Source organism: Labeo rohita, unplaced genomic scaffold (assembly GCF_022985175.1).
Source record: "Labeo rohita strain BAU-BD-2019 unplaced genomic scaffold, IGBB_LRoh.1.0 scaffold_538, whole genome shotgun sequence".
NCBI lineage: Eukaryota > Metazoa > Chordata > Actinopteri > Cypriniformes > Cyprinidae > Labeo > Labeo rohita.
The window spans coordinates 23532-48756 of record NW_026129460.1 but is presented as its reverse complement, the minus strand read 5'-3'; the positions used below and the strand labels follow the sequence as shown (position 1 = coordinate 48756).

General features: G+C 38.2%; 1 long non-coding RNA gene and 1 pseudogene across 1 annotated transcript; one reads left to right on the top strand and one right to left on the bottom strand.

Annotated features, from left to right (window-relative positions):
- Positions 1-9366: 9366 nt before the first annotated feature.
- LOC127161053 (C-type mannose receptor 2-like) overlaps positions 9367-25225 on the bottom strand; it is a 22240-nt pseudogene continuing 6381 nt past the window's right edge.
- Positions 23175-23846, top strand: LOC127161055 (uncharacterized). Its single transcript, XR_007826915.1, has 3 exons — positions 23175-23305; positions 23406-23468; positions 23575-23846. It is a non-coding gene; the product is annotated as an uncharacterized LOC127161055 (long non-coding RNA).

The following is a 25225-nucleotide window of genomic DNA, read 5'->3' as shown; positions in this document are numbered from 1 at the left end:
GACGCTAGAAGTTTGCAAACCCCAGGAATCTCTGCAGTTCTTTGATAGAGTTGGGTTTGGTCCAGGAAACAACAGCTTCCACCTTCCCCTCGTCCATGCGAACTCCGTGATGATCGATGATATAACCTAGGAACTGAACAGATTTCTGGTGGAATGAACATTTCTCAGCCTTCAGATATAGTTGATGCTCTCGTAGTCTTTGGAGGACCTCCGCAACGTGATGTGGATGTTCAGCCTCACTATTCGAGTAGATCAGGATATCATCTATGTAGACGATGACAAAGTGATGAAGGACCTCATGAATGAAGTTTTGAAAGACAGAGGGGGCGTTTACTAATCCATAGGGCATTACCTGATACTCATAGTGACCAGTAGGGGTCACGAATGCCGTCTTCCATTCATCCCCTTTTCGGATTCTGATCAGGTTATATGCGCTGCGGAGGTCCAATTTGATTACAGCCGATTACAGCCGAACAAAGTTGTTCCAGGGCAGCTGGGACGAGAGGAAGGGGGTAACGGAATTTAATGGTGTGATGGTTGAGAACACGATAGTCGATACAGGGACGTAGCCCTCCATCTTTTTTGGAGACAAAGAAGAAACTTGAAGCTGCAGGTGATGTAGATGGACGTATGTACTCCTGACTCAGAGCCTCCCGGATGTACTCCTCCATGGCCTTACTCTCAGGAAGCGATAACGGGTAAAGCCAAAGAGTTTCTGCCCATTGTAAAGCGGAACCTGAGAGTAGAGAAATGATGAAAGCAATTTTAGATTGGTCGGTAGGATACAGCGTTGGTTGCATGGTGAAGGTTAATGCGCATTGTAACAGAAATCCGTTGCACTCCTCCGCCCGGCCAGAGTAGGGCGCTGGTCGAGCCATGGGACTGGACGGAACTGGTAGCGAAGAAGTGCTCGGTGAAGGTGCTGATTCGCAGGTTGGCGGAGGTGACATGGTGACAGCCGGGCGCAGCAAAACCCGGCAGAGCGAGTCCACCAACTCCTGAAAGGGATCCTCCGTGCTCATGCTGCAATCTGTTTATGGTCCGGGCTTCTGTCATAGAAGCAGACGGAACACCAGGTAAGTAATCGGTTGAACAGTTTATTGATTTTACACAGGAGAAACACGGAGATTGAAGATGTTTGACAGGTGAGTAAACGTCAACAGTCAAGAATGTTCTGAAATGGATACTGCGCTGATTAACGATCCTTTCCTCTCGTAGATATTCCAGGATAACGAGGATGGCTGAACGAGCACACACCGCTGAAGGACAAGGACGACTGACTGGAACACAAGAGACACAGGTTAGTAATTGCAGGTAAGTAACAGGTATCGTGCACTCGCATAGAGAGACACAATCGGTCTGCTTCGTAGAGACGAGCCCGGACAGTGACTGTTGTGCGGTGTGTGCTTATAAAGGGTGTGGTTGATGGGGTGCAGGTGTGAGATAATTAGTACTCCGGTGAGAGGGATCGTTGGGTGTGACCGGTGTTCGAGCCTGGCCAATCCGTGACAATAACGAGCAGGAACGGACAGGAACAGCAGGGAATCCAACGTAAACAGACACGAACAGACTTTGAACTAAACCGGAGAGACATTAGTGGACTAGGAGTGACTTAAACAGACTTAGAATGACAATGACAATAACCGACAACCAAACTGTGAACGCAACCAAACTTAAATACACAGACCAATTAGGGAGAGACAGGTGTAATCGATAAAGCAGTGACGTAATAATTACAAACGGAAATGGAAAGTCCAAATAAGGGCATACATAGGGGAAAAACATACAAAACAGTCCACAGGGGTGTGACACTAATATGCTTATTTTCAGTAATAATGTTAATAAAGTTTCAGCTTTGCTTCACAGCAATAAATTACATTTTAAAATGTCTTTTACGAACAGTTTAAACAGTTATTTTAAAACTCCTTTACACTATTGGTGTTTTTAAAAATATAGTTTTATAAAATTTTATAAAAAGTAATAGGGATCATGAAAGTGCATGTTATTTTTTTATTTAGTACTGACCTGAATATTTCACAAAACAGATGTTTATTTAAACTCCACAGGACCTAATAATGACTGAATTTATAATAATGACTCCATTCAAAAGTTTACACGCTTGATCTTAATACTGTGTGTGGTTTCCTGGATGATCCATGACTGTTTTTATGTTTTGTGATAGTTATTTATGAGTTCTCTAGATAACAACTATTGCAATAGATAAAAGCAGCCGTGAATCATCCAGGAAACGACACACAGTGTTAGGTCATTTAAATATTATTTTGTCTTGTGGAGTATATAAACATCTGTTGTGTTAAATTGTTTATTCCTAATCCAAATCCTACCCAATACCTAAACTTAACAACTACCTTACTAACTGTTAATAAACAGCAAATTAGGAATTTATTAAGGGAAAAGTTGTAGTTAATAGTGAATAAGTTCACCCTATTCTAAAGTGTTACTGTAAATGTATGAGCACAAGTATAGATGACATTTTCATCAGCATTCAGAATGGGATTTGTCTGTTTGATTAATATGAAGTGGGCCATTTTTCTTTAAATGTTCTGCATAGCAAAGTGTTATCATTACATTTGTACTACTTAAAACTTTTCAACCCAGCACTTGCTCAGATTTGTGATCATGTGTTAAAAGTATCTAATTCCTTACTTTGATTTCTGGCCTAAACAAATTCAACATGACTGTAATAAAAGGATTAGTTCACTCCCAGAATCACAATTTACTGATAATTTTCTCACCCCCTTGTCATCCAAGATGTCTTTCTTTCTTCAGTCAAAAAGAAATGAATGTTTTTGAGGAAAACATTCCAGGATTTTTCTCCATACAGTGGATTTCAATGGTGATCAGCGGACTGAAGATTAAAAATGCAGTTTAAATGCAGCTTTTAGACCCAGATGAGTCCTCTGCAATCTGACTTTGCTGCGACATGGAACCTTTGCATTATTGACACACTATTGTCCTATTTAAAACTGTAAAGTTGCTTTGACACAACCTGTTGTGTAAATAACGCGCTGTATAAATAAATGTGATATTAGACTTGATATTGGTTAGTCGGTTATTCATTTCTGTTTGTCTCTCTCTCTTATTTGTTCAGGAGGAGTCTGATGATCCAGATCTTGGAGATGTTCTGGGGATAGTTTGCTAGATCTCTTCCTCCAGCATGCTATTATTACGGCGTCAAGTGAGGGTGCTTTTGCTTGAACCCCTGTAGAATCGGGCCTGGGCTTGGCTAAACGCTCTACAACACAGCTGACATCAGGGATTCTCATCTTCTGAATGAGTGACACTTGTTTGCACAACTACTGTCTACTCTATTTTTTTTGGCATTATATATGCACCCAGCCTTATCACTAACAGCAGCTATTGAATGTAAACCTATAAAAAATGTTTGCATTTTGTCATTTTGCTGTTGCTGCTGTCTTGTCCTTTTCAGTTTGAAGCCAGATTTCCTTGTACACATTGCCTTTACAGGTTTGCCTTGATATAACACATTTACTTGATTGTTGTTAGTGATGAGGCTGGGCTATTTTAATTTTATTACTTTTACAAATTTTATGTTGTACTTTTGATGTTATCATATGGAATACCACAGGACATTTTTGTAGGGGTTTAGACGGTTGTTGCGCTCCGCCATCTCACGATATTACAATAAATAAATAAATAAATAAAACTTTGCGTGCTGTAGTTTACACAGGACTGACAGAGAATGTGAATTGATACGCCTTTACTAAATATGTTACGTGGTTTATTTTGATAGGTTAATTGTAGGGATGCACGATATTATCGGACTGATATCGGAATCGGCCGATAATGACTTAAAATGTAAATATCGGCATCGGCCCCGATATGAAAAATTATGCCAATATGTCTTGCCGATAAGATGAATATGTTAACTCGCATGTACTGAGGGTGTGCTAGATCATGTCAGCAGTATGGCTCATTCTTGAAGCAAAGTTTTGACTGAATGAGGAGTAGATTCACTGTTTTGGATTGCTGCATTTAAACTGAGAATGCACATACAGAATGATCAGGGTTCGAATTACAAAGTGGCTTTCGGGGGAGCCCTATTTTCCGATCCTCCCTGACTGACTTTAACGCTTTTGGTGCATGTTCGGGCATTTAAAACAATAGGTTTACAGTAAACCTATTGTTTACTTAGTAAACCGTTTACTTCAAAACGCAAGCGTCAGTCAGTGTTGTCAGTGTTAGGGCAAACAGCTCTGTCCACGGTTCTGAATCAACCGCGCTTAGGCCTACATCATGCAAATCATGATGAAAACAGAATAACTCACATAACAATCATAAAAAAATACATCAATATTAAATAGGATTAGGGCCAATCCTCACAAACGCACAGATCAAGTAAGTAATTCCATGATTCTTACCTTAAATCAGAAGTGACCACAGAGGCCTGGGGTCTTCTGTCTTTGCTTTCCGTCCTGTAACCCAGGATGTTGAGGGTCGGTGACCGGCTTTAATCCAAGATGATACAAAAGGCAGAGGGTCAAATTGTTCCAAAGGGGGTCCATTCAGATCCACGAAGAGAAGCGAGGAGAGGCTTTGTTCACGCAACTTGTTGCGATACTTGCTGTCAGTAGAATTCACGGCAGAAAATCCCCTCTCACACTCAGCTGAGGACGGCAAGTAGGTCAGACTTGCTGTTTGAAGTTTGACAAGCGTTTTCCCTGGTGCTCTGTTTTGCAATTTAAAGTCCCGGAACTCCTCGACAGCCTCTCGGGCCGGTTCTCCCAGTGTTTTTGCCAATGCTCGAACTTCAGTTTCCCCATATAGGATACGGGCGCTATGTTGCTGTGGCCAAAAGCGTTTATCCAGCGGTTTCAGCATCTGGACAAGGTCCGGTTCGGGCAGTCTCTTCTTTAGGCTGTTGATAATAGACTGATTAAACTGAAGATGGTTTATCTTCGGCCTGCTCTCTGAAAGCTCAACATCTTTGAACAGGCCAGTCGATATGCGTTGTTCGGCTTTTTGTGTGGATTTTCCTCCACTTGCTTTCATGGCTGTCAAGACGTCAATGGTCTGCTGAATGTGGCAACTTGCATCAACATGTTTGTTTGCGTTGCAGTTTTAGCGACAGATTTTGTAGTTCTCACAGGACATCCTTCATACATGCCAAATCAGCCAAAAAACCTGTGCTTGTAAGGAGTTTGTGCAGGCCCCTGAATTTCTGCCTCTCTGTGTCGCAGCGAAATGTGTCTTCCATGGCTGTTCTGAATTGGTGCGCCAGTGCAGGATAATCGTTCCATACTGCCTTCACAGTGCGAAAACTACTAGCCACCCAACGAATTGTAAAGATTTGACCTATTTTTAGGATTTGCATGTTCAAACCTGTAGCTGCCTCCTGGAGCAAACGGGCGTTTTTTTTGATGACTGGTTATAGAGGGCGTAAAGTTTTGAGATAAAAAATTCAAATTGGTTACATCCAGCTACTTCCTTAAGTGAGTCTTTGACAGCTAACTCAAGTCGGTGAGCTAGACAGTGTATTGACTGAACTTTGGGGAAATCTTGTTTGAGTTTAGTGACGAGTCCGCCGACTCTGCCCATCAGTACCGCTGCTCCATCCGTTGCAATGCAGATGAGATTTTTTCCCAGAAACTCATCATCCAGTCCCGCTTGTCTCAAGCTTTTCCTCAAACTTTTGTACATCGATTCGGCATCCGTGCCTTCTGAAAGCTCAACGATATCTAAAAAAACATTATCCACTTCCCCCGTTCCTGTCATGTTACACTGCACATAAATGATCATATAAGCCAGGCCATGAACTGTGCTCTCATCTATCGTGATACTGATTCGTGATCCCAGTTCTTTTACTTTTGAAACAAGTTTAGCTCTCATTTCACTGGTGATATGTCCGATTATTTCAGCACAAGCATGGTCTGATTTGTGCACATTTCCCACGTTTGCACCATTAAGTTTTTGAAGGGACATTACAGCAGGGAGCTTTCTGTAGGCCATTTTTTCCTTGGCCACCATATAAGCAGATCTGAAAGACGTAGCTGTTTCTTGCATTAAATTAGCATTTACTTCAAGCACCTTGTTTGGGAGCACATCCTTTTCCTTCATCTCCGAAATCTCAACTGCTTTTTTGTGTGCCAAACTGTCCCGATGCTTGTAAATCTTTTTCCGCAGGTTATTCTGTGACTCGCTGCTGACCTCTCCATTCATCCATTCCTCTGACAGATGTACTCCCGTTGCTCTTTCGGCTAGCAACAGGATTTTTGTCTCCATGCATACTGTACATCCTAACTTCTGATTTTTGGAGTAGAGCCATGTATTCCTGATTCTCCACTCACTCCATTGCTTTGTTGTCCAGTTGAAAGGTTTGCATGATCGCCTGGTCCGCTGCAGGTCGCAGCGGTGGTTTCTGGCGCCAAAGTCTCGCTATCCTCGGTGCTGGTGCTGTCACTAGCAGCAACTTTTAGCGGCAGCGGCGGCGGTAACCCGGCAAGCTAGTTGTAGCTGGTGCGCTGTCATCACTCCTCTTCGTTTGTTTTGTAAATCCAAATTGACTGAGGTTTGGCTGCTTTCTTTTTGACATTCTTATTAGTATCCACAGAGTGTTCCAAAAAACGAATAAAGTATGTTTTGAACTTGAAGTTAAGCTAACATTCAAATACCAACTCAGTGAGAAGTTCAAGTGGTGACGTAAACGTAGTAATTTCAGTGCAGCGCCGCCACGCATGGATGGTCACAGCAGGAGACAGCGGAAAATAGTGTTCGGAAATAGTAATGTAATGAGCGAATAAACACACAACATTGACACATTTTTAATATCATCATTTATTTCAGGAACCTTAATGTACAGAAAATCAAAATCTATATGCGACACAAAAAATGGAAAGTGTTTTAGAGCTCCCCCTAAATGTCTCAAAGTAGGCTTTCAGGGGAGCCCAGGTCCTTTTCAGGGGAGCCGAGCTCCCCTTAGCTCCCCCGTAATTCGAACCCTGGGATTTACACTAGATTATACACATTGCAGATTTTAGCAAGGAAGCCTGAAAGACTTTCTTCACTGTTGTCATTTCACAAGCTGTCATCAAATTATAGTTTTTACAATTTAACATAATAGCAAACAGATTTAATTTGTCTTCAATTTTTTATTAGCTTCTCAAGATTGCAGTCATCATTTATGATAGCGATTCCATTTCTGCATATAATTTCTAAACCGGTAATGATGACTTGATGCATATGAAAAGTTTACTTGCAAAACCAGATAACTGCATTTTATTTATTTTCAGAAATCATGTTTTTAACCCTAACTTATCGTTATAGTCATTGAAGGCTAACTCATCCTCATTGTCTTTACATGGAAGAGGCAACTCTGTGCTCTTCCTATTGCCCTTTCCGTGAAATATTGTTGTATTCATTTTTTGAAAAGACTAAATGATTTTCTTATTCATACATAAATACACATATACTAAAATAAACACTTCAAATAATTAAATAATTGCAATCTATTTATTGATGTTACTATCTTTAAAAATCCCAATGGGGAAATACATTACTTCAATTCCACTGGCAACATTGGCAACATCAATATTTTCTCATTTTACAATATGATTAGATCATATTGATTTCTGAATAAAAATATGTAATTTACTAACCAAAGATGATGCAAAAAAATCCCCCTTGAGAAGACATGTTCAGAAATTAGGTTTACAGAGCAATTTCCGGAGCATTTCAACAGGTGTCCTCCATGTTGGGGTGACAGTGGAAGAAAAGTGTTTTGGAGGAACATTCAAATGTCTTGTGGCTTAAAAACAGCACATCACTGACTACCTTAAGTTTGTCCCTTTTAATTAACATATTACAAAATATATATATATATATATATATATATATATATATATATATATATATATATTTATTTATTTTTTTATTTTATTTATTTTTTTTTTTTTCAGAATAACAAGGAAATAAGTAGAAAGTAATTGTTGCCATATGGCAACTCCATACCATAGTTCCTGTCAAGTAACATCAATCAAACTGCAGTTGGGTTGTTTTGATTAAGTAATAATAACCTAATTAAGTAATTAATAACTTAACTACAGGTAACTTACAAAATGAAAGTTCATTGAAAGTATGTTTATATTTATATATTTATTAAAAGTTTGTTTTATATTGTTAATGATTTTGTTGTATGTTTCTGTTATTCATTTATTTTTTCCAAGTTTTCATAGTATTTTGATTTGGTCTTGTTTTGTATAGTATTTAATTGCATTTGTGTTATGGTAATGAGAATTCTTTTATTGTGAAATTCGAGAAAGAGAGTGATCGAAAGAGACAAGTGAGAAAGAGGCTCTTAAAAGTGCCGTTGTTTTGATTTGTGTGTATGTATACGTGTGTGTTGGTGAAGTCAAAAAGTGTTGCAATAAAGCTGTAAAACAGGAAAAAGCAAAAGATTATTAGAATAGCCTTTGTGGTAAATGAGCATTTCTTAATTGTTAGGACAGAGTAATTGTAATTATTAATTAAATATTAATCAATCACAACCACTACGTACAATACAAATCAATCCTTACTGTACAAATGTCAGATTTGTACCACAGTCACTTGACACAAGCAAGTACATACACAAATCTATTTTTTTTAGGCCTACAAATAATGGAAACAGTGGTCTTCTTCTGTCCTGTTGCGTAAAATGCTTCTCATAATATCCACGGCTCTCTCTTCTCAATGTCACACATAACTAAAGTAACAATTACCCTCAATTATCTCATGATGATTTCATTGTCTTCTAAAATCGCAAAGTCTTACAAAAGTGTTACAGGACATTCTATCTATATCTCTCGATTTAATTATGCATTGATTACACAGGTATGAACGGTCATTGACAGTTGCACTGAGGAGTCAAATCCTCTGGAAAGACTCCAGGTCCACTTTTTTATTGCAGTCCATCCCTGATTCCGGTAATTCCCCTTAGTTACACTTCTGACATTTACTTTGCACTTTGAATAAAACTTTAACCACTGCAACAACTCGTTGTTAATTGTTGTCTTCACAACACATGGACAAATACATGAGTTTAAACTGATTTTGGTAGCTGTGGTTAGCAGTGCCACAATCCACCTGTGCCGGGGACAGCTGTCATTTGGCTGGATAGCGACGGGTAGCGTGTAAACACTAACAAATTCAACCTAATCTCCAGGGCTGAACGCTACACAGATCGGGCTACAACTAAAGAAATAACAGCAAAGGTTTTGCGTACTTTTTAACAAACAAACACCCATTGGGTTGAGATGCTTACTGTAGTCAACTGGCGGGTGAAATGAGTGGTAAAAGTGATTATGGGTATGAAGCGTGCGTTACGGTGCGTAACGTGATGTACTCATTTTTGACCAAAGTGGCTTTTACAGGGTTTTGCATCTGAACTCTTCACATTATCTCACGATGAAATTGAAAAAAAAAAAAAGTGCAAAGGTGAGTAAATATGGTGCCTTTATGACCCCTCACAGAACTGAATGTCTCATAATTTTGCAGTTACTAAATAACAAGGTACAGGTTGAAAGAGTTTGTAAAGGCAGTTCTGACTGGTGAGCCTCTTAAAATGGAGCAAACAGACCCACAGAATATCAACAGAAAACACATAAGTATTTGTCTTCTTAAATCAAAGGTCTGTGTATCCATTCACTAATATCTGCTGCAGATGAAATTGAGTTTGTCAGTTTCAGGAAGGCTGATCCAGCGCTGACCACTTCCAGACTGAACTGCTCCAGATCTCACTGTGTGTTCACAGTCCTCCTCTGATGTGCCGTTCCCTGGAGCCCAGTTCTGATAGCACACGGTCTGTCCACTCACCCAGAACCAGATTGCCCAAAGTGCAGGAGTGACGTAAACCCAACCACACCGCCGCAGTAGTCGCCCGTTTAACCACGTTCATCACACGATGCTGAATCTCTTCTGAATGGACTGAGACCAGATCCATATGATTCTCTCTGCAGTGTCTCAGAGCTTCAGTCCACGTCAGATTCTCATTGATCACAATCAGTTTATCTGGAAACGAAACAAACAAGCAGAAACTTGAGAGAGACTGATCAAAAACAAAACATGCAAAACAAACACTGGATGAATTTTTCATGTCAGACATGTAGCGTTAACTTTAAAAGATCTGGAGCTGGTGGATGGATTGTGTGTTTTGTGAGGATCTACTCACCTTCATGACACACAAAAGGAAATTGATTGCTACAGGAGATGTCATGTCCATTGTGCCTGGTTGTTCGGTTCAATCACTGCACAGTTTTCATCACCTCCAACATTATTAGGTTCAGTATAGTACCAGTATCTGAATGAGGAGTCACTCTGATCTGACCACTGCCATGAGTCTCTGAACAGACCGATCCAGACATCAGATCCAGATAAACTTTTATTACTAATGAACTGCTTAACCTGTTGACTCTCATTCTGGTTTCTCACACTGACCAGATCAGTGTGATTCTGTCTGCAGTAACTCTGAGCATCTCTCCAATTCATCGCCTGATTGACAAAGATGAGTTCTGTGTTTACTTTAAAAAAATAAATAAATCAATGCTTAAGTGTCTCTCAAACACTTACACTATAAATAGATCATTTAATGGCAATGTGATGAGCTTATATTGTAGTTGAGTTTATAATTGAATTGCTTTAGTGAGTATAATAGTGAGTAATTTATACCATTACAGATTGTAATATGGTGTTGTACATGTGTATTTCTATCTTGTAAAAATCTAAATATATATGTAAAGCATGAGTGTTTGAAGAAGCATGAGAGAGAGAAAAGAAAAAAGTGTGTGTGTGTGTGTGTGAGAAAGAGACAGTAAAATAAAAGAGAAATAAATAAACAAGTAAATAAATTTGCATTAATGTCCAAATGATTTTAAACTTTATCTAAAGAATCTTCAGAACTTAATGAATAAATTAATCTAATTTTAGCTACAGTTTTAATTATATCACCAGTTGTCTATGCTTATTGACTTATTACTTATTTATTTCTTTTTTCCGTCATGAAACCTTTTTTTTTTTTTTTTTTTTTTTTTTTGCCCTGCATCACAATTTGTTTTCAAATTTCCTTTTATGTTGGTCCCTATAAGTTGGGTCATTACAGTGACCAAATAATTTTAACTTTGATCTAAAGGATCCTGAGAATGTTTAAGAAATGTTGAAGTTATTTCCTCACTCAGCCCATTAGCGATTTTAGCTTGTTTTAATTTTGCCCCTACACTGTTATGATTATACAGAGTCCCCTATGGAGCCCCCAGAGGGACATGGTGGTGGGAAAAAATCCAGCAGTCCACAGTCCACTGGCTCCACCGGGCTCCCTCGTCCTTCCAGCTCCGCCTTGGGCTGTCGTTATCCATCCTATGCCACGGGACTCCACTCCTCTGGCTTCATCAGGCTCCTCCATCCTTCCGGCTCCACCTTGATCCTCTGTTGCTCCAGCTCCACCGTGGTCTCCCGGGTCCACGCCTCCGTGTTGGTCTCCAAAGCCATATGTTCCACCTCGGCCCTCCGGATCACCCTCGTCACACTGGCTCATTGGCTCTCTGTCTCCGCCTCGAGCCCCTCCCTCCGTCTGGTCTGCCCTGCTCTCTCGTGTCGTCTCCCTGGCTCCTCCCTCTGTCGCCTCCAACCAGGACTCTGTTGTCATCCTCCTCCCAGATGTCTGTTCTCCTCCCAAGTTTCTATCTATGCCTCTGACGTCTCTGAGAGGGGGCGATATGTCAAGACTATGGACCTGTTTTGTCTTGTGTTGCCACTGTTTCAGTTCCTGTTTTCCTTATTTGTTCAAGTTCCTGTTCTCATTTAGTTTGATTATGAATCAAACTCTTGCACCTGTGTTTCCAATTAGCCTGTGTATTTAAGTTCCTGTCTTTGCACTTTGTCACTGTCGGGTCTACTTGTTGTGTTTGTGTGTCTGCTAAGCCTCTTTTGTGGATTATCCCTTGTGTTTGTTTATTAAAGACTGTTTAATGTTTCTGTGTTCCTGAGGCAGCGTATCGTAACAGCGTATCTGTTCTCAGATAAAATGACAACAAGAACACATAATCATCTCTGTCAGAATGCTCCTCTTCTGTGCTTGTTTACACTGGTTTTCGAAACAGCGGCACCTCTCTGTCCTTTTTGTGCAACAGCAGTTGTTGTGGCCACGTGATGTAATGCTCAAATCTTGTTTGACGGCCCGTGTTTTGCTTTGTGAAACTGAAAAGATTTGTTGGACTTGGTGGAAAAAAACATTCGCCTTTTCGGTTCGCGGATGTTCACGGTCTATGTGGGAGTATCCTTATGTGTTGTTTTATTCCATTTTACAGACGTCTTCCAGATGTTTGTTAACAGCAGATGCTTTCCAGATTAAAATGATTTTTAACGGACATCTTGCAGACGTACATGTGCTATCTGGGATGAGCGAACAATGAACATTTATAATATAATACATTTATTACAGTGTTTATTAATCTTTGTTGTTGCAAATCAATGAAAATACAGTTGTTCTTTGTTAGTTCATGTTAATTCACAGTGCATTAATGTTAACAAACACAACCTGTGATTTAATAATGCATTAGTAAATGTTGAAATTAACACTGAAATTTAACATTAACATTTTTAAAAATAGCTTAGATGTCGTAAACTAATTTTGCCATGTTACTGTAGCTTAGCTTGCTATATTTCACAGGGGAATAGCTTCAGTGTAGTGAAGTTAAATTTAATGAAGAGTAACTGTTAGCTTAGCTCTCTACATTTTCCAAGTAGCTTGCCCAACACTGTCTGCAAGTTGGCTTCTTCAGTTTTCCATTTCTGTCTGATCTGGAGATTGGGCAAGTAATGCTGGATAAAGTGCTTCCAAATGTGGTCAGCCAAGACCTGGATATGTGTCCATCTCCTACAGCTTATGAGTTCAGAGTCCTGATATACCACTTGTGGTAATGAGGCATCTCACCACCCCATCAGCAAGATGTTAAGAGTCACTGGATCCGGATCGGCAATGTCCAAAGAGGTGTAGCCAATGGGTTTGGAGATGAGGATGTCCTCTATCTCGATGCAGACAGTTCTCAGTATTTCTTCCCAAAACCACTGAAATGGGGTGCACTGGGTGGATTGAAGATAAATCTCATCTGTTGGTTAGTGAGTTGGACTTGGAACTCAGGGTGAAGGCACTGAATAACACTTTTAGTTCCCTTTCTCCTCCTTTGAAGTTGGTCTGCACATCTTGAAATAAGTGACCGTAAAGTCATCAAGAAGGAATCTGTGTCCATACTGATGAGGATGTCAGTGTGAACTGTACGTGAAGTCATGCATTTAAAGATGATTCCCCATCTTTTCTCAGGTCTACGCCCCATCTTTATGATTGTGGTGTCAAGTAAGGTTGATGGATCCTAACAGGTGAGACGTCTGCCACTGTAGGGGCATGTGGTTGTCCTGCCATTTCTGACACTCTGGACACTGTTGGTCATTTTGGAGTCTGCGTAATTGCATTTTCTAAGGTTTAAAGAGGTTTCATGTATACTGACAGTGATCTGTTTGTCTTTTGCTAGGAATGTGATGAGATCTCGTGGTGATATCCTCATAAAACATTTTGCAGTGTTTACATTAGAGCTGCACAATTAATCCTTAAAATATCGAGATCTCAATTCAAACACCCACGCAATCTTATTCCTGAATGACATCGATTCAGCTCTGTCTATTAGGACTGTTTCACATCGCGAGTGTCAGTGGAGCGTGAGAAGCAGGTTTTGTCGCTGCCCATGTTAATGAATCAGAGGGTCAGGGTAAATGTGAACAGAAAAAGCAACACAAACAGTCTTTTCAACCACATTATAATCATTATTTCTGTGTTACAGACATTTAAATAACAGAAGTACTGGGATAAAAGTTTATAGTTTGGGTATAAACACATTGTCTAGAGTAGCGATCAAAACGAAAGTATCTTAACACTTGTATGTATAGTAACACTTATCCTCTTCCGCCACGAGGTGGCGACAACTGCCCGTTTAAAAAAAAAAAGTATGTCATTAAATCATTTATTCAGGAGATTTCAATAGTCAAAGTCTTACCCTGCGTCCCAATGTGGATACCCACCATATCTGCCCTAAATAGTATTGAAAATTACCACTATTACACAGAATTTAGGATGGATAGTCTGCACATTGGGATGCAGGCTTAATGAAGTGAGACACTGACTTTGTTTTGATTTTGTTTAAATGAATATATGTTTTTAAAAGACTAGTTGATTAATAGTTTGTCAGAACCACTAGTAAATTGTTATTTGTTTAGTTTTCTAATTTATTTTTTTCTCCAGAATCGTGAGAGAATCATGGTCTCCAATTTATTAAAAACAACTGGGATTCTCCGTTTATCCAGAATCGTGAAGCTCTTGTTTAAATGTTGTTGTTGTTGTTGTTTTTACTACATATAATTCATTAAAATGGAAGTTTATTTTCATAAAGTTCAAAATGCACCTACATTTTTTTTTTCCATTTTTTGCATAAAAGGCTATTTTCCCTATACATTTCATCATTGAGGATTTCTTAAGAAAAGTTTAAAAATCTCGTCTCGTCTCGTCTCGTCTCGTGGGATAAGTGTCTCGTCTCACCCCTATCTGTTGCTGAAACTTCTCGAGTCTTCATTGAGAGCGCAGGTCATGGTTGCTTAGCAACACAGACGCCACTGGAACGCAAGCGCTTTGGAAAAAAGGAGAAAGCGGCGCACCTAGCGTTTTACACGCGTTTTTAGGCGCGTGTGAACGGCCTTTAGGCTGTGGAAAGATCTAAATCACTATATTCCCAGCCAACACCCCTCATGTTGTTTTTATTTTTTCATAGGTGTTAGCTAGTTTATTTTTTTGCCCCATGTTTAGGCTTTCATAGATCTTGCATCTAGATCTAGTATTATATTATATAAATTATATTAATTATTTCTCATGCTCTTTTTTGTTAACAATGCACCATAGGTGTTTGTACTTACTGTTACTGCAGATGAAAGGGTTGGTTTCACTACATGGAAAATCATGCCATTGTCCACCTCTCATCATAGCACAATAATCTCTGCCTTCTGGTTGTGAATAGTGCCAGTCCAGATAGACCACAGGTTCACCTGAAGACCACTGCCATTGATCACGACCCGTCTTCTGCAGCCCAATCCAGACATACTGATCACCTTTAACATCCATACTCTCCTTCAGCTCATTCATGTCGTTCATGTTGTCAGTGGTGGCCAGATCTGTGTATTTCTCTCTGCAGTATCTCTGAGCTTCAGTCCAGGTCTTTTTCTCATTTATAAAGTGATACTGACGCTGAACACATTCAGATATGGAGCAGAGAGCTGTGAAAGAGAGGCTTTGCTTCAACACTTTTCATAACAGGATCAAACCTAATGAAAAACTAGAAACCATAAATAAAACCACAAACACACTCACCAATGAGAAGAAGAATGAAATATAGAATTTGGTCCATTTCTGTGGAAGATACACACTGAAAAACGTAAATATCACACAGTTTAATTTTAGTGTAAAAAAAATGACTTCAGTGATAATTAAAAATCAATTTTAACAGGAGCAAAAATGCACCGTGCAAATAAAGACAGACAACATTAATGTCCCAAAAGTCTAATTCTAGTTGAACATATAAGTTGTTTTTACTTTAGCGGTTGTGTGTTTCTGTCTGTAGCTTGAAACTACAGTATGTGATTATTATACCTGCTCTCTTCCGTCCTTTTGCATCACATCATTTGTTTATTAGTCTAAAACAAAAGGCCTTTTATTTTTTCTTCCTCTTTCACGTCAACAGGAAGTGTGTTAATTTGAATGTGGTAGAGACTGGAGGGTCTGTATGTTCCATAATGAAGTATCGCATTTCCATAACAGCTTCACAGAAAAAATACACTTCAACATTTTTTCTTTTCTTATTGTTTGTTTTCCACATTTTCACCTTGGAAACCAACAGCATGTTTCTGAATCCCAAACTAAGCATAATATTGTCACAAAATTTGAACATATACTGTGTCTCCATTAGTACAGTATCTGCTGTGTTTTGAGACTATGAGCACAATGTAATGACACGAGTCCAGAGGCGTCATTCCCACTGAAAGTGAGGGGGCATGTGCGCAAGATTAGTAGCCTAACTTACTTTTTTTTATTCATATTAACTTTAATTGTTAAATTCACATGAAATATAAAGACAGTCATATTAAAAACCCTAACTGTAATGACCATATTAAACCGAAAAAAAAAAAAAAAAAAAAAAAAAAACAGAGTTCACGCAGACTTAGACGAGCATTTGAGGTTAAAAAGTACATAAATTGTCAGATTATTTTGAGAATGACTGATCGTTTTGCTAGATAAGACCCTTCTTCCTCGGCTGGGATTGTTTAGAGCCATTTAAAGCCGCATTTAAACTGCATTTTGGAAGTTCAAACTGGGGGCACCACTGAAGTCCACTATATGGAGAGAAATCCTGAAATGTTTTCCTCAAGAAACATAATTTCTTACCGACTGAATAAAGAAAGACACAAAAATCTTGGTTGACAAGGGGGTGAGTACATTATCTGTCAATTTTTGTTCTGGAAGTGAACTTCTCCTTTGAAGGTGAGAATCGAGATATTTCATGATATAGTTAATATGGTTGGGAATGTTTCGAATAAAAAGGAAAAAAATAAGTAAAACATAAGTCTATTGTGGCTGCTGTGTCACATGATGACCCCTCCCCCCATTCGTGCCCCATCAAAAATAATGAGTGCATGACGCCCCTGCACATGTCAACAGTAATAAACCACGCAGCTCTTTAATTATGGAAATCATAGGCAAAATCCACATTATTTCACTGTGTACACAGGTGCACTGTTGCTTTCTCTTCATAAAATGTCAACTTATATAACACAGTAAAAGTGTATTAACTGACGTTACAAAACATGCTTGCATTTCAGAAGTCAGAAAGAGCTTTATTACCAAGTATGTTTACACACACAAGGAACTGGACTTCGCCTTAGCTGCCCTATAAGTTTGTTTTAGTTCTCGGCTCCTTTCGATGTCTCCTCCCTACACATAACCTTGACAGAAGATCGGACCCAAAACTAAAATGTTCTGGACTGAGGAATTCTCTGTTTCGCGCTGTTTCGTAATGACAATTTACACTAGATTATACACATTGCAGATTTTAGCAAGGAAGCCTGAAAGACTTTCTTCACTGTTGTCATTTCACAAGCTGTCATCAAATCAGATTTACTTTGTTTTAAATTTTTTATTAGCTTCTCAAGATAGCAGTCGTCATTTATGAGAGCGATTCCATTTCTGCATGTAATTTCTAAACAGGTAATGATGACTTGATATATATGAAAAGTTTACTTAACTCTTTTGTATAACTATTTTGTAATATGTTAATTAAAAGGGCCGACCTTAAGGTAGTCAGTGATGTGCTGTTTTTAAGCCACATGACATTTGAATGTTCCTCCAAAACACTTTTCTTCCACTGTCACCCCAACATGACTGTTGAAGTGCTCCAGAAATTGCTCTTTAAACCTAATTTCTGAACATCTCCTCTCAAGGGGGATTTCACCATGAGTGAATAAAACCGCTGCATGTTTAAAGGTTCCCTCTCCAAAATATTAATTTATTTTATTCAAAGTCTCCATTGACTGCTTTGTGTATCTTTCGACCTTCAAAACAATGAATACAGCATGGATTGATGGTTTCCTCAGCATAACTGGTGTAAAAGATTCCTGGTGTGTCAATAACTGTGATCTTTCTTCTATTAACTTTTCCATCTCTTAATTCAGATTTAGATGTTTCAGAACTGATTTTTTTTTTTTTCTTTTTTTTCTTTTCCAGCACTGCTTTTTCCATTATGATTCCAGCAAGGGCAGTTTTTCTTGGTTTTTTCACTTGCTATTTGAAAAGACAAACAAGGGCAGAGTTTTTCTGTTTTTATTAAGGCCATAATTAAAAAATTCATAATTTATAAGCAATTTATAAAAAAAAGATCACAAGAAATGTGATACAAGTGAGGAAACTAAAATGACAAAGCTTTCAAATATTCGAAAAATCTGTCAAATGTCACGTCGGATACATTGGCGCTTTTTTTTTTAGGTCAAATGTCACTTTTTTTTTTTTTTTTTTTTTTTTGTGAAAATTAGGTTTTCATTAAAATATTATTCTATAACACCTTGTTTCTCATCTCTGAAAATATCTCGGCGAAATTCACTTGTTTAGTGCAGAAAAATAGCCATTTATTGCAGCAAGCAGAAGTGACTGTGTCTCTCTCGCGCTGCTGAGCTGTCTTCCCTTAACACCACCAAAACAGTTATCCTATCAAAATAAACCACGTAACATATTTAGTAAAAGCGTATCAATTCACATTCTCTGTCAGTCCTGTGTAAACTACAGCATGCAGTTTTTTATTTATTTAATATCGTGAGATGGCGAAGCGCAACAACGCCGTCTAAACCCTTACAAAAAATGTCCTGTGGTATTCCATATGATAACATATCAACATACAATTTGTGTGGTAATTCTGTAGTATTGTGTTGTTTTTTGGGACATTTTACTACAAGTGTGTGGTAATGATTTTGTTGCAGTATGTAATATTCCCGTAATATTCTTGCGATAATGTGTGGCATTACTTTCACATTTGTAGTATTTACCACAGGATTTTATTGTACAGTATATAATATTCTTGTGGTATTGTGTGGTATTACTTTCACATTTCTATTAGTATTCTCTAGTATTTACCACAGGATTCTGTGTTATAGTATGTAATAGTGTTGGGTTCGAGTCCACCTAAGTCTTTAACCAATCAAGTCCGACTCAAGTCCGAGTCCCAAAGGGCCGAGTCCGAGTCGAGTCCAAGTCCAAGGAGACACTCCTGTTTGTCAGTATCTTAACATTGTTTTAACCCAAGGGTGCCCAAACTCGGTCCTGGAGTGAGTTGTCCTACAGAGTCCAGCCCCAATCAGACACATGTGAACCAGCTACTTAAGCTCTTACTAGGCATACTAGAAACCACCTGGCAGGTGTGTTGAGGCAAGTTGGAGCTAAACCAAGGACCAGGGCAGAGATTGGACACCCCTGTTTTTAACCATTACAACTAAAAAAAATGCCACGTCAATTAAAATGTAAGAAAAGCAAACCTCTAGTGGATCTTGTCATTTTAATTTTTGATTTCACAACATCTCATAATTAGTGTCCATCCTCTGCTTAGCAAACTTAAAGTCATGCAACAGAAGTTATGGCTGATCTATGTAATGTGACATATTTTAGAGTGAAACAGGTTTTAGAATGTGAAACATCATAGGGCCAGACTTGACTTTATTCATTGATGTAGTATATGCATAAATTCAAGGGTGGGGGTAAAGGAGTAGGTATCTTGGTGAATGGGACCTTAAGAGCAGAAAATGCACCTCTTTTATTTCTGAATGTGGCTGTGTGTATTTTGGGTTTTATATGACATTTTTTTCTTGGATGTGAATGAGGTTGTGAGGGATAAACCTAGTCTTTACAATGACACACACTGTGTATAAAGCCCTATATATACTTTCCATAAGTCACAGCAAACTCACACCTGTTTTATTTTTGAACGCATTTATAGTTACATTAATTACAATAAATTACATTATATAAGAAATAATTGATGATGGGCCATTTAATTATTAGAAAATAAGGCACACCCAAGGTGGTTTTGGACGCATAAAAACTCTTGCTGCAAAGATATTAGCAATTTATTTTTTCTTTGAAACTAGAAACTGCCACCATGTTTAAAAATAATAATAATTTCAATACAGAAAAAACTAATCAACTAATATAAGTAAAACATTCTCAAGCTTACTGAAGACAAGTAAACACCCCAAGCATTACTTACAAGCAAAAATGTTAATACATTAATCAAAAATACAAATGAAATAATATTTAAAAAAAATATAATATTTTATATATTTTAGGGTTTTTTTTTTTAGTTTTTTATGTAGGTCTATATAAAGGCTACTACAGAAATAGACTACAGACATTTCATAAGTAATAATTGTTAAAATAAAACACTGCAAAATCTTCACTGTATACATTAAAGACGATTCTTATTACAGTTAATAAGTGATTCAGTCAAGAACAGTGAGTGATTTTCTCTTTTTCTTTTGTTGTTTGATTAATATTTATGACGCGGTCTGCGGATGCAGGTTTACGCTGTTGTCGCTTTAAGATCTGACGCACAGACCAAATATTTTGACGTATCAGTATTTCTCCCAACTGTTAAGTTTTATTTAAGACAAAACTGAATTCATTTACATGAATAGTCTCCAAGACGAGCATGTGTGTAGCAATAGCAGACCCTATTAAAAGCGAAAGAGAACACTGTATTCGCACACTGACTGAGAGGCGCGTTCTGTGAGCGCGCTTTGAGTGTGTGCGCGCATAAACCCCTCGGCTTTCAAACAGCCTACTGGACAAGACTCAAAAACACATGCAAATACTGAATATCACTTTCGTGATAATGCATCGAGTCAGTGACATTTCCATCAACTTTCTCTGGACTCGGATGGACTCGGGATATTTTCCGAGTCCGAAAGGCTTGAGTCCGAGTCAAGTCCGAGTAAAAATGCATCCGTGACAAGTCCGAGTCGCCTAAAAATTGTACTCGAGACCGGACTTGAGTCCGAGTACCCCAACTCTAGTATGTAATATTGCTGTAATATTCTTGTGTTATATAGTCATATTTCTGTAGTACTACTAGGAATTTCCTGCAATAAACCTGTGGCCCTTAATTGTTATATTTTTGGAGTATTCTGTGGTATTCCTTTAACCTTTCAAGTTAGGGTACACTGTAAACTAGGGTACACTGTAAAAATAAGGCTTAAAGGGGTCATCGGATGCAATCTTCACCATGCAGTGGTTTTTAATTAATCTGTAAAAATAATATCCCCTTTTTCAAATCGAGCCACTCAGCGACAGAGTGCCCTCACACCGACAGAGGCCGCGCCCATGATAGTTGATGGACACAAGCTTTTACCTTGGACCAGCTGTCACAGTCCAGTAACTTTCCTTGTTTTGATGCCGGAGCAGGGATGTAAGTTAGACAAGAATATCTCCGATTGAGCGATTGAGGTGTTGTGTTGCTGGATGTAATAATGAACATAGTGGTCGTCATTTACTCCCGACATCTGAGCCGCTGAAGATGCAGTGGATTACATTTGTTTGTGAAGGGAATGCTCCTCCCGATCTACTGTAAAAAAAGAACGTGAATACAACTTCCGGTGAGGCGGCGTACGTAGTATACCAATGATATTTTGTGTGCTAATTAGCGATGAGTGCTTTTTAGACCATTTTAGACTTTGTAAAGATGCACACCTTTATGAGAGATGCCATTACGTTCTTATGGACAACATATGCTTTTCGAATTTGTGTTCCCACATCCAATTTGAATCGCTAAATCTTGAATCACTGTCAACTAGTGAAATGACATTTGAACCGAGACATCAGAGCTTGTGTTAAAGGGCATGACAGATGAATCCTCGATTCGAGGCTTGTTAACGTAGAAATCACTTTCGTAGAAGCCCCAGTTTCTGTCCAGTCATGTGCGCGATTCACTTTGCGTGTCCTACCCTCCCAACACCAGACGTCATTTGGACGCAGTGTTGCCAACTTTTTTCAATGGAAAGTAGCTAAACCCCACTTGAAAAGTCGTCAAATGTCGCTAAATGACGTCATACGCTCATTAGCATATTAGCTCATTAGCGTACGTCTTATTGTCTTGCGTCTCTGTGCTCACATACTGCTATTTAATGCAGCCAAATTCAATAAAACTGTTTTCATTTATATATTTCATAGATATATTGATATATTTTACGGTTTCTTTTGTCAGACAACGGGGTAAATATGAAATAGTGACTGAAACGCGCGGCCCATTAGGACATAACCAGCTCTCTAAGATATTTATCTACACTAAAATCGTGATTCATAATCACGACATTGTCTAATGAAATAAAATACACATACGATTAAGACAATGGCTGTGCTGTGATTTCGGCTATACTTGCATGTAAAATAGAGTTAGAAGCATCAGAATATCTTTTTTTATCTGAAAGTGCTGCTTCTCTGCCGCTCACTGAACAGAGCAGACGCAGATAGAGAAAGAGGGAGAGGGAGAACGCGCGCGCTGGGAAAGCACGACTTTGCGCTCGCGCGGCAGTTCCAGAGAGTCTCGTAAACTAAATAAGGTTTGTCCAAGAAGTCGCTAGATTTGTCGCTAGGCGCTTTTTCGAAAAAAAAGTTGCCAGGGGGGTCTGAAAAGTCGCTAAATCTAGCGACAAAGTCGCCAAGTTGGCAACACTGTTTGGACGTCGTTTTTTGGGCTAAATCAAGTCGGCCCGTCATGGACTTCTTTTAGCCCAAAAAATCGACGTTGAAAATTGGTCGTTGATTGGTTCGTCGGATTTAGTAGTAAATCCGGGACATTTCCTCGTGTGCGCGCCTTATTTAAAATATTTTTTTACAGACCCCATTTTCTTTCCTCGCGATGCGGAGCATTTGAGGACGGGAAAACAACGAAATAAAGTGTTTAATCTTACGCACAAATGTGTTTTGTAACATCATATCGTTTTACAACGATATTAATGTGCTGTATGCCGCTAAACTTTTCTCAAAGACATTTTTTTCCACTCGCCATGCAGAACAGGAGAGTGCTGTGCAATTAATGTTACTAATTAACTTTTTCTCAGAGAGATAACGATATTTCCTTTCACTCGAGATGCGGAGCAGACAGGGCAGTTGGTTTTATCAAGGAAAACACAGAAAGTAAGTGTTTTACCTCATTTACATCATGTATAATAATTATGACCACCGTATTTCTGTGTTGTGCTCTCCTCAACTTTTTCTCAGAGAGATATTTTCTTTCAATCACGATGCGGAGCGGATGGGAAAGTTGGTTTTATTAAGGAAAAGTGTTTTACTTCATTTACATTATGTGTAATATTACTGTATGATGATATTAATATGCTATGTGCATCAAAACATTTCTCATAGATCTGAATTGCTGTGCAGTGCTGAGGTGGAGGTCGCTTTTAAAAGGAAAACACTAGAAGTAAGTGTTTTATCTCATTTAAAATATGTATTTAAGTAAGTGTTTTACTTCATTTACATTATGTATTTTATAAGGTAATATTACTTTATGATGACATTTATACATTCTGCGTGACATCTGCTTGCTTTAATGGGCGCACACACTGAACATTCAGGTCTGGAGCAGGAGTTACCATGGAAATGGGGCGGAAACTCAACTGTCGAGCAGCAAAACACGTCTTCCACTGTTGTTTTCACAAATGTCAGGTAAGTTTAGTCTCTAATATTACACAAATATTACATGCATGTGTTCCTGACACTTTCTTTCATGTAAATGATACACTTCTGTTGAATATTTACTTTACAGAAATGGTTTATTGTCTTCAGAAAAAGTCTGTTAGCGTCTAAACCACAATGCTAACTATAAGAGGTAAGTTAGGTTAACTATTGACTTCAGCTCTTGTTTATGAAAGTTTGGGCTTTTAATGTCATCTTAATTAACGTTACTTGCTGTTTTGCCTTTTTTTTTAATAAAGGTTTTGCAGGCAATTTGTCATTGGATGAAAGGAAGTAAGCTAATTTATTTAACCTAGAAGTATGCAATATACGGTTAATCGGATACAAAATTAACATGGAGCGTGAAAATGAGCTGAAAGTACTTTGAACATGTTTTGACCTTTCATGGTAAACAAATATTGATTCCACTTGTCCTGTGACTTCAGCAGTTTCAGAAAAAAAACTTCTACGACACAGGAAAAGTTCCTGATTTTAACATTTCTGAAGGGAGCTGCTGACAGAGATATAAAAAACACAGGTGATCTGAGAAAGCGTATTAAATTACTTTATATGTATCTTTCATAATATATTTAGCCTATATCACCATGCATCTGTAATTTTCTCTTGCAAAATTATATATATCTATATACTTTTATGTTTGTTTGCTTGTTAGATATTTTAAAAGGACTTTAACATACAAACGTAAGTAACAATGTATATGAGCATTAAATAAGTAAAAGTAAAAATGTAAATTCTGTTATTAAACTGTATTGTTTTGTATATTCTTGTGATGGCCGAGGCCGCACATGTGATGACTGTTTAAGTTGTGATATGTGGGGGTTTGTGTATTGTATTGTTTGTGTGTTTTGTGTGATTTGTCTAAATATGTATGCTTTGGTTAGGAAGTTAAGTTGTCTTCTTTATGCGCGCTAAAGGAGGGCAGTAGCTCCTAATAATTCTTTCCATACTCTAGAGTGCACGCTGGTGAATGGAAGGTGTAACAAAAAGCAAAGACAAAGATTGTTGTTGTTTTTGTTTATGATTTGTGTTGGTGTATATTAATATGGGGTTTTACTTGTATTGGTTTTGCTTTGTTGTGATGTGAATTTGTTTAATTTAGATAATTAAGTTATTTAAATGTATTATGTTGGATGACCCCTCTGTCATCAATGGGATGGTCCTGGGAATATAAGGACCAGGTGTATTCATTTAGGTTTTTTTTTTTTTTTCTTGGGGAAAAGGGATCCCAACCGAAACATCTGTGCCCCAGAAATCCAAAGTTTTTCTTTATTTGTGTTTGGCCATGTGGTTTAATAATAAAATGTGTAACTGATAAAGAACATCAGTTGATGTTAATCATGCCTCCTGCATTTATTGGATGAATCCTGACAATTCTATATATTATTTATTTTTCTTTTCTGCATTTTACCTTTGCTATAGTTTACTTCTGATAAACCTGACATCGTATAATAAATATTATTGGCCCTGCGACAGATTGTTTATGTTCCTTCCTAGAATCTTCCATTCTAATGGCCGTGCACCAGAGTTGGAGCGTATCTCCTGTCGAAGAACATCTCTAGACATTATGAATCATATGACCAGTAAGTAATATCTTAAACATACACTACCATTCAAAAGGTTAAGGGTCAGATTTGACATGTATTTGAAATAAGTCTTTTATGGCAACAACTGCTGCATTTATTTGAATAAAATACATTAAAACTGTAATATTGTGAAATTACCATTTTTAAATAACTATTTTCTATTTCATTATGTTTTAAAAAGTGATCTAACCTGATTTTGCAGCATCATTATGCTTACACCTTGTCTACACTGGACACGAGCGGCGCGACAAAATACAGTAGAACCCATTATAATCATTGATGCTGTCTAGACTGGATGCGGTGAGGG